Below are 8,366 nucleotides of genomic sequence, written 5' to 3' on the forward strand. Positions count from 1 at the left end.
CACTCACCCTTAAAGGCCCGCAAGCCCTTGGGGTTCCTGCCGGGGGCGGGCAGCATACATATGTCCGTTCCGTGGGAACCACCGGGGAGATGTCAGAGCCCGTGAAACCCCGAAAGACAGACCCTTAAAGGCCCGCAAGCCCTTGGGGTGAACGTCTGGGGCGGGCAGCATACATACACCCCGGTCGGGAACCACAGGGAGGTGAGGTCAGAGCCCGTGAAACCCCGAAAGACAGACCCTTAAAGGCCCGCAAGCCCTTGGGGTGAACGTCTGGGGCGGGCAGCATACACACTCTCCACGGCGGGCCGCGAAGACTTAGCGGGCGCAGCCGCCGGAGCGGGCCGCCGACGAGGCCTGAAACGCGGGGTGCGGCCGGGACCGTTCCCCCCCTTGCATTTCGCTGGATGATCAGACAGTCGCAAAGAACCGTCTGAAAATCCCGGGCCAAGTCCAGAAAGTGTCCGTAAAAGAGCTAGCGGGGCCCAGCCACTTTCCTCCAGCAAGTGCCCTTAGCTCAGTTTTGACCTCTCTCATTGCACTAAGTGTCTTCAAAAACCCAGTTCCTGTATTTCCCCCGGCACCGTAGAGAAATGCTGACAGCCTGGAACACTGTGGCGGCTGCACACGGCACTCCCATGCCCGCCGCGAGCAGCCTAGCCCCGCCTCAGACCCGCGAGAACCGCCCATCGGCACACGGCCCGCTGTGCGCCCGAGCCGTTTGGTGTAAAAACTGTCCAAAAGTGGTTTCGACCACTTAGGAACATCGTAGAGACTCGAAATAAAAAGGATTTTGTTGGAAAAGCGATTCTGAGGAAGGCTGTGTTAAAATTAATTTCGGGAAATGTCGTTTACCCCCCCCCAAATGGCTCCGAAGTACCCCCCCCCCACCCCCCCCCTAAAAAACCGTGTTCCGGGGGTTTTTCGAGAAAACAAACACACGGGGTATATAGAGGGGACTGAGACGAATCGAATGACGTGCTTTGCAAAGAAATCGGGGGCTCACAGCCCCCCCAGGAGAGGTTCAAAAGTCGGAGGACTGGTCACCTAACTCCCATTGAAGTCAATGGGGGAAAAATGAAAACTGTCAAAAAGGCTTAAAATGGTTCAAAAACCCACTGGGGCAGTAGATAATCATCCTATTTGAATTTTAAAAGTCTTAGTTTGGCGAAAAAATACCTTTTAATAATTGTTTTAGGGGTCAGAAAAATCAGCTCCGGCTGCCTGGTCACCTAGGGGAGATAGAAAATTTTTCTAAGTTTTTCACTCGGCCGCCTGGTCCCCTAACTCGAAAATTTTAAAGTGCTCCCATCGGTCCCGGGATAGGGTGGCTGATAGCTGGGAGCCCCCTGAGCACTGCCCCGGTGTTAGTTTTCGGAGAAATGCCCCCGTTGATTTGTTATGATTTTTTTTCCGCCGGCCGCCTGGTCGCCCTAATGCAAAGTCAATGGGAGTGAGGAGATAGAAAATTTTTCAAAGTTTTTCACTCGGCCGCCTGGTCCCCTAACTCGAAAATTTTAAAGTGCTCCCATCGGTCCCGGGATAGGGTGGCTGATAGCTGGGAGCCCCCTGAGCACTGCCCCGGTGTTAGTTTTCGGAGAAATGCCTCCGTTGATTTGTTATGATTGTTTTCCCGCCGGCCGCCTGGTCGCCCTAATGCAAAGTCAATGGGAGTGAGGAGATAGAACATTTTTCAAAGTTTTTCACCCGGCCCCAAACGGCTCCAAAACACACTGGGGCTGTGGCTGGGACTCTCACCAGGACTGCCCCCTACTTTATTTCTGGATTAAAAAGCATTCTATATTAATTTTTCGATTTTTGGGACCCGGGACGCCTGGTCACCTAACTCCCCTTCTATCCCTATGGGGGGGGGACGGGGACATCGAAAACGCTCCCATCGCCGCCGAGGCACGCTGCGGGGACTCTCCCTACCATCGCCCCATGCTTCCTTTGAAGAATATATGACGTTTTTCAATTTTCACCGACATTTGAAAATCAAAACTTCAGAACATTTCATAGTTATTCTCAATGGGTTGTCTAGGGGCACACATCTCTAAACTGGGGGAAATGCTCAAAATGATTAAAAAGAAAAACAATGCCCCCAGACCCGGGGGGCTGATAGCTGGGAGCCCCCTGAGCACAGCCCCGGTGATAGTTTTCGGAGAAATGCCCCCGTTGATTTGTTATGATTTTTTTTCCGCCGGCCGCCTGGTCGCCCTAATGTAAAGTCAATGGGAGTGAGGAGATAGAATATTTTTCAAAGTTTTTCACTCGGCCGTCTGGTCCCCTGACTCGAAAATTTTAAAGTGCTCCCATCGGTCCCGGGATAGGGTGGCTGATAGCTGGGAGCCCCCTGAGCACAGCCCCGGTGTTAGTTTTCGGAGAAATGCCCCCGTTGATTTGTTATGATTTTTTTTCCGCCGGCCGCCTGGTCGCCCTAATGTAAAGTCAATGGGAGTGAGGAGATAGAATATTTTTCAAAGTTTTTCACTCGGCCGTCTGGTCCCCTGACTCGAAAATTTTAAAGTGCTCCCATCGGTCCCGGGATAGGGTGGCTGATAGCTGGGAGCCCCCTGAGCACAGCCCCGGTGTTAGTTTTCGGAGAAATGCCCCCGTTGATTTGTTATGATTTTTTTTCCGCCGGCCGCCTGGTCGCCCTAATGTAAAGTCAATGGGAGTGAGGAGATAGAATATTTTTCAAAGTTTTTCACTCGGCCGTCTGGTCCCCTGACTCGAAAATTTTAAAGTGCTCCCATCGGTCCCGGGATAGGGTGGCTGATAGCTGGGAGCCCCCTGAGCACAGCCCCGGTGTTAGTTTTCGGAGAAATGCCCCCGTTGATTTGTTATGATCCGTAGTTGCCGGCCGGCCGCCCGGCATTGCTCTATCGGATGGAGCGTGTGCTGGCTATGGGAGATTTAGCGATTTTCGGAACCGGCCCCGATCGCCCCCCAAACCGGGTGGCCACGAGGTGGGACCCCCCTGAGCACTGCCCCGGTGTTAGTTTTCCGAGAAATGCCCCCGTTGATTTGTTATGATCCGTAGTTGCCGGCCGGCCGCCCGGCATTGCTCTATCGGATGGAGCGTGGGCTGGCTATGGGAGATTTAGCGATTTTCGGAACCGGCCCCGATCGCCCCCCAAACCGGGTGGCCACGAGGTGGGACCCCCCTGAGCACTGCCCCGGTGTTAGTTTTCCGAGAAATGCCCCCGTTGATTTGTTATGATCCGTAGTTGCCGGCCGGCCGCCCGGCAGTGCTCTATCGGATGGAGCGTGGGCTGGCTATGGGAGATTTAGCGATTTTCGGAACCGGCCCCGATCGCCCCCCAAACCGGGTGGCCACGAGGTGGGACCCCCCTGAGCACTGCCCCGGTGTTAGTTTTCCGAGAAATGCCCCCGTTGATTTGTTATGATCCGTAGTTGCCGGCCGGCCGCCCGGCAGTGCTCTATCGGATGGAGCGTGGGCTGGCTATGGGAGATTTAGCGATTTTCGGAACCGGCCCCGATCGCCCCCCAAACCGGGTGGCCACGAGGTGGGACCCCCCTGAGCACTGCCCCGGTGTTAGTTTTCCGAGAAATGCCCCCGTTGATTTGTTATGATCCGTAGTTGCCGGCCGGCCGCCCGGCAGTGCTCTATCGGATGGAGCGTGGGCTGGCTATGGGAGATTTAGCGATTTTCGGAACCGGCCCCGATCGCCCCCCAAACCGGGTGGCCACGAGGTGGGACCCCCCTGAGCACTGCCCCGGTGTTAGTTTTCCGAGAAATGCCCCCGTTGATTTGTTATGATCCGTAGTTGCCGGCCGGCCGCCCGGCATTGCTCTATCGGATGGAGCGTGGGCTGGCTATGGGAGATTTAGCGATTTTCGGAACCGGCCCCGATCGCCCCCCAAACCGGGTGGCCACGAGGTGGGACCCCCCTGAGCACTGCCCCGGTGTTAGTTTTCCGAGAAATGCCCCCGTTGATTTGTTATGATTATTTTTCGCCCAGGCGATGTGCCTTTTCATTTTGTTTTGCACTTTCCTTCATTCCTTGGTGCATGCTACCATCTAACGGACACATTTCGGTACTGCAGTTTGAAAGTAATTTCCCCGTCTAGGGATCTCTCAATGCCCTGGGCTGCGAAAGGAGGGCAAGGACACCCTATGTTCTCATGAGTGCAAAGCCCCCCCGGCTTCAAGGCATTCCAAAAGGAAAACCGGAGACACTGCTGTACACACACACACACACACACACACACACACACACACACACACACACACACAGAGAGAGAGAGAGTAGTCACACAGTGGAATAAACTCCCCAGCGATGTGGTAGAAGCTGAAAGTTGGGGAACATTGTGATGGTCTATATTTCTTGGCAGATAATAAAAGATGCTCTTATCATGCCTCCGTTGATGTGTTATGATCCATAGGTTGCCGGCCGCCCGGCATTGCTCTGATCGGATGGACCGTGGGCTGCCTATGGCAGAGTATGGGCGATTCTTCAGCCGGCCCCGATGGCCCCCCAAACCGGGTGGCCACGAGGTGGGACCCCCCTGAGCACTGCCCCGGTGTTAGTTTTCCGAGAAATGCCCCCGTTGATTTGTTACGATTATTTTTCGCCCAGGCGATGTGCCTTTTCATTTTGTTTTGCACTTTCCTTCATTCCTTGGTGCATGCTGCCATCTAACGGACACATTTCGGTACTGCAGTTTGAAAGTAATTTCCCCGTCTAGGGATCTCTCTCTCGTCTAGGGACACTGCTGTACACACACACACACACACACACACACAGTGAGAGAGAGGGAGAGATAGAGAGAGGGAGAGATAGAGAGAGAGAGGTGGAGAGGGAGAGAGAGGTGGAGATAGAGAGATGGAGATAGAGAGAGATGGAGATAGAGAGAGATGGAGATAGAGAGAGAGATGGTGATAGAGAGATAGAGAGAGAGATGGTGATAGAGAGATGGAGATAGAGAGAGAGATGGTGATAGAGAGAGAGTCGTCACACTCTGGAACAAACTCCCCAGAAGCTGAAAGTTGGGGAACATTATGATGATCTTTATTTCTTGGCAGATAATAAATGATGATCTTACAGAGGGCGACTTACAACACCAGTGCAAACATACAGCGAAGTACAAGGCATCAATCACGACAGAATCCCTTGAGTTAAAGCAGCAGATTCAGAATAACACACGTCCAAACAGACTGGAGAGGACCCTAAAACGAGCACGAAAGGTGTCGAATATGTGGCCTCCTCTCGCTTGTAAACTCTCTCGTGTTCCTGTCGATGGGGTCGGCGGCTCGGGGCAGCGGCCTAGCAGCAGCAGGCAGGCAGGCTGACCTCCAGGGCAGGCAGGCAGGCAGGCAGGGCTGGAAGGCAGGCAGGCAGACCTCCAGGGCTGGAAGGCTGACCTCCAGGGCAGGCAGGCTGACCTCCAGGGCAGGCAGGCAGGCAGGCAGGCAGACCTCCAGGGCAGGCAGGCAGACCTCCAGGGCTGGATAGCAGACCTCCAGGGCAGGCAGGCAGACCTCCAGGGCTGGATAGCAGACCTCCAGGGCAGGCAGGCAGACCTCCAGGGCAGGCAGGCAGACCTCCAGGGCAGGCAGGCAGACCTCCAGGGCTGGATAGCAGACCTCCAGGGCTAACAGGCAGACCTCCAGGGCTGGCAGGCTGACCTCCAGGGCAGGCAGTGCTGCTGCCAGGGCTGGATAGCAGACCTCCAGGGCTGGATAGCAGACCTCCAGGGCAGGCAGGCAGACCTCCAGGGCTGGATAGCAGACCTCCAGGGCAGGCAGGCAGACCTCCAGGGCTGGATAGCAGACCTCCAGGGCAGGCAGTGCTGCTACCAGGGCTGGATAGCAGACCTCCAGGGCTGGATAGCAGACCTCCAGGGCAGGCAGGCAGACCTCCAGGGCTGGATAGCAGACCTCCAGGGCAGGCAGGCAGACCTCCAGGGCAGGCAGGCAGACCTCCAGGGCAGGCAGGCAGACCTCCAGGGCTGGATAGCAGACCTCCAGGGCTGGATAGCAGACCTCCAGGGCAGGCAGGCAGACCTCCAGGGCTGGATAGCAGACCTCCAGGGCAGGCAGGCAGACCTCCAGGGCAGGCAGGCAGACCTCCAGGGCAGGCAGGCAGACCTCCAGGGCTGGATAGCAGACCTCCAGGGCTAACAGGCAGACCTCCAGGGCTGGCAGGCTGACCTCCAGGGCAGGCAGTGCTGCTGCCAGGGCAGGCAGGCAGACCTCCAGGGCAGGCAGTGCTGCTGCCAGGGCAGGCAGGCAGACCTCCAGGGCTAACAGGCAGGCAGACAGACCTCCAGGGCAGGCAGGCAGACCTCCAGGGCTAACAGGCTGACCTCCAGGGCAGGCAGGCAGACCTCCAGGGCAGGCAGTGCTGCTACCAGGGCTGGATAGCAGACCTCCAGGGCAGGCAGTGCTGCTGCCAGGGCAGGCAGGCAGACCTCCAGGGCTAACAGGCAGGCAGGCAGACCTCCAGGGCTGGAAGGCAGACCTCCAGGGCAGGCAGGCAGACCTCCAGGGCTGGATAGCAGACCTCCAGGGCAGGCAGGCAGACCTCCAGGGCAGGCAGGCAGACCTCCAGGGCAGGCAGGCAGACCTCCAGGGCAGGCAGTGCTGCTACCAGGGCTGGATAGCAGACCTCCAGGGCTGGATAGCAGACCTCCAGGGCTAACAGGCAGACCTCCAGGGCTGGCAGGCTGACCTCCAGGGCAGGCAGGCAGGCAGGCAGACCTCCAGGGCTGGATAGCTGACCTCCAGGGCTGGATAGCAGACCTCCAGGGCTAACAGGCTGACCTCCAGGGCTAACAGGCAGACCTCCAGGGCAGGCAGGCAGACCTCCAGGGCAGGCAGTGCTGCTACCAGGGCTGGATAGCAGACCTCCAGGGCTAACAGGCAGACCTCCAGGGCTGGAAGGCAGGCAGTGCTGCTACCAGGGCAGGCAGGCTGTCCTCCAGGGCTGGAAGGCAGACCTCCAGGGCAGGCAGGCAGACCTCCAGGGCAGGCAGTGCTGCTACCAGGGCTGGATAGCAGACCTCCAGGGCTGGAAGGCAGGCAGGCAGACCTCCAGGGCAGGCAGTGCTGCTACCAGGGCTGGATAGCAGACCTCCAGGGCTGGAAGGCAGACCTCCAGGGCAGGCAGGCAGACCTCCAGGGCAGGCAGTGCTGCTACCAGGGCTGGATAGCAGACCTCCAGGGCTGGAAGGCAGGCAGGCAGACCTCCAGGGCAGGCAGTGCTGCTACCAGGGCTGGATAGCAGACCTCCAGGGCTAACAGGCAGACCTCCAGGGCAGGCAGTGCTGCTACCAGGGCTGGATAGCAGACCTCCAGGGCTAACAGGCAGACCTCCAGGGCTGGAAGGCAGGCAGTGCTGCTACCAGGGCAGGCAGGCTGTCCTCCAGGGCTGGAAGGCAGACCTCCAGGGCAGGCAGGCAGACCTCCAGGGCAGGCAGTGCTGCTACCAGGGCTGGATAGCAGACCTCCAGGGCTGGAAGGCAGGCAGGCAGACCTCCAGGGCAGGCAGTGCTGCTACCAGGGCTGGATAGCAGACCTCCAGGGCTAACAGGCAGACCTCCAGGGCTGGCAGTGCTGCTACCAGGGCTGGATAGCAGACCTCCAGGGCTGGATAGCAGACCTCCAGGGCTAACAGGCAGACCTCCAGGGCTGGCAGGCTGACCTCCAGGGCAGGCAGGCAGGCAGGCAGACCTCCAGGGCTGGATAGCTGACCTCCAGGGCTGGAAGGCAGACCTCCAGGGCTGGCAGGCTGACCTCCAGGGCAGGCAGGCCGGGCCCCCGGTGCTGCATCTCGGCCGCTGCCTGGGGCGGACCGGCCCGGGTGCCCTTGCGCTTTTTCGACACCAGGGGGCAGTTGGGTGCCATTCCGTCCCTCGTGTGGCGAAATGGCGGTACTGCACCTCCGCCTTTTTGCTGGAGAAAGTCCGCAGTCGGGACAATGCGCCACACGGTCCGTCGGCAGGAGGCCCGGGCCCGGGCACAACTCCCCGGTGGGGACGGACGCCGGGCTGGAGCTTCCCTTCAGCACACACACTCACTCACTCACTCTCTGACCGACCGACCGACCGACGGCTCCCAGCGCTCAGCCTGCAGGGCTACACACCCCGGTGGGTGCGGGCTCCGGGCTGGAGCTCTCCTTCAGCACACACACTCACTCTCTGACCGACCGAACGACCGACGGCTCCCAGCGCTCAGTCAGCAGGCCTACTCCTCCCCGGTGGGGACGGACGCCGGGCTGGAGCTTTCCTTCAGCACACACACTCACTGACTGACCGACCGACGGCTCCCAGCGCTCAGCCTGCAGGGCTACACACCCCGGTGGGTGCGGGCTCCGGGCTGGAGCTCTCCTTCAGCACACACA

The sequence above is a fragment of the Amia ocellicauda genome, unplaced genomic scaffold, assembly GCF_036373705.1.
Source record: "Amia ocellicauda isolate fAmiCal2 unplaced genomic scaffold, fAmiCal2.hap1 HAP1_SCAFFOLD_98, whole genome shotgun sequence".
NCBI lineage: Eukaryota > Metazoa > Chordata > Actinopteri > Amiiformes > Amiidae > Amia > Amia ocellicauda.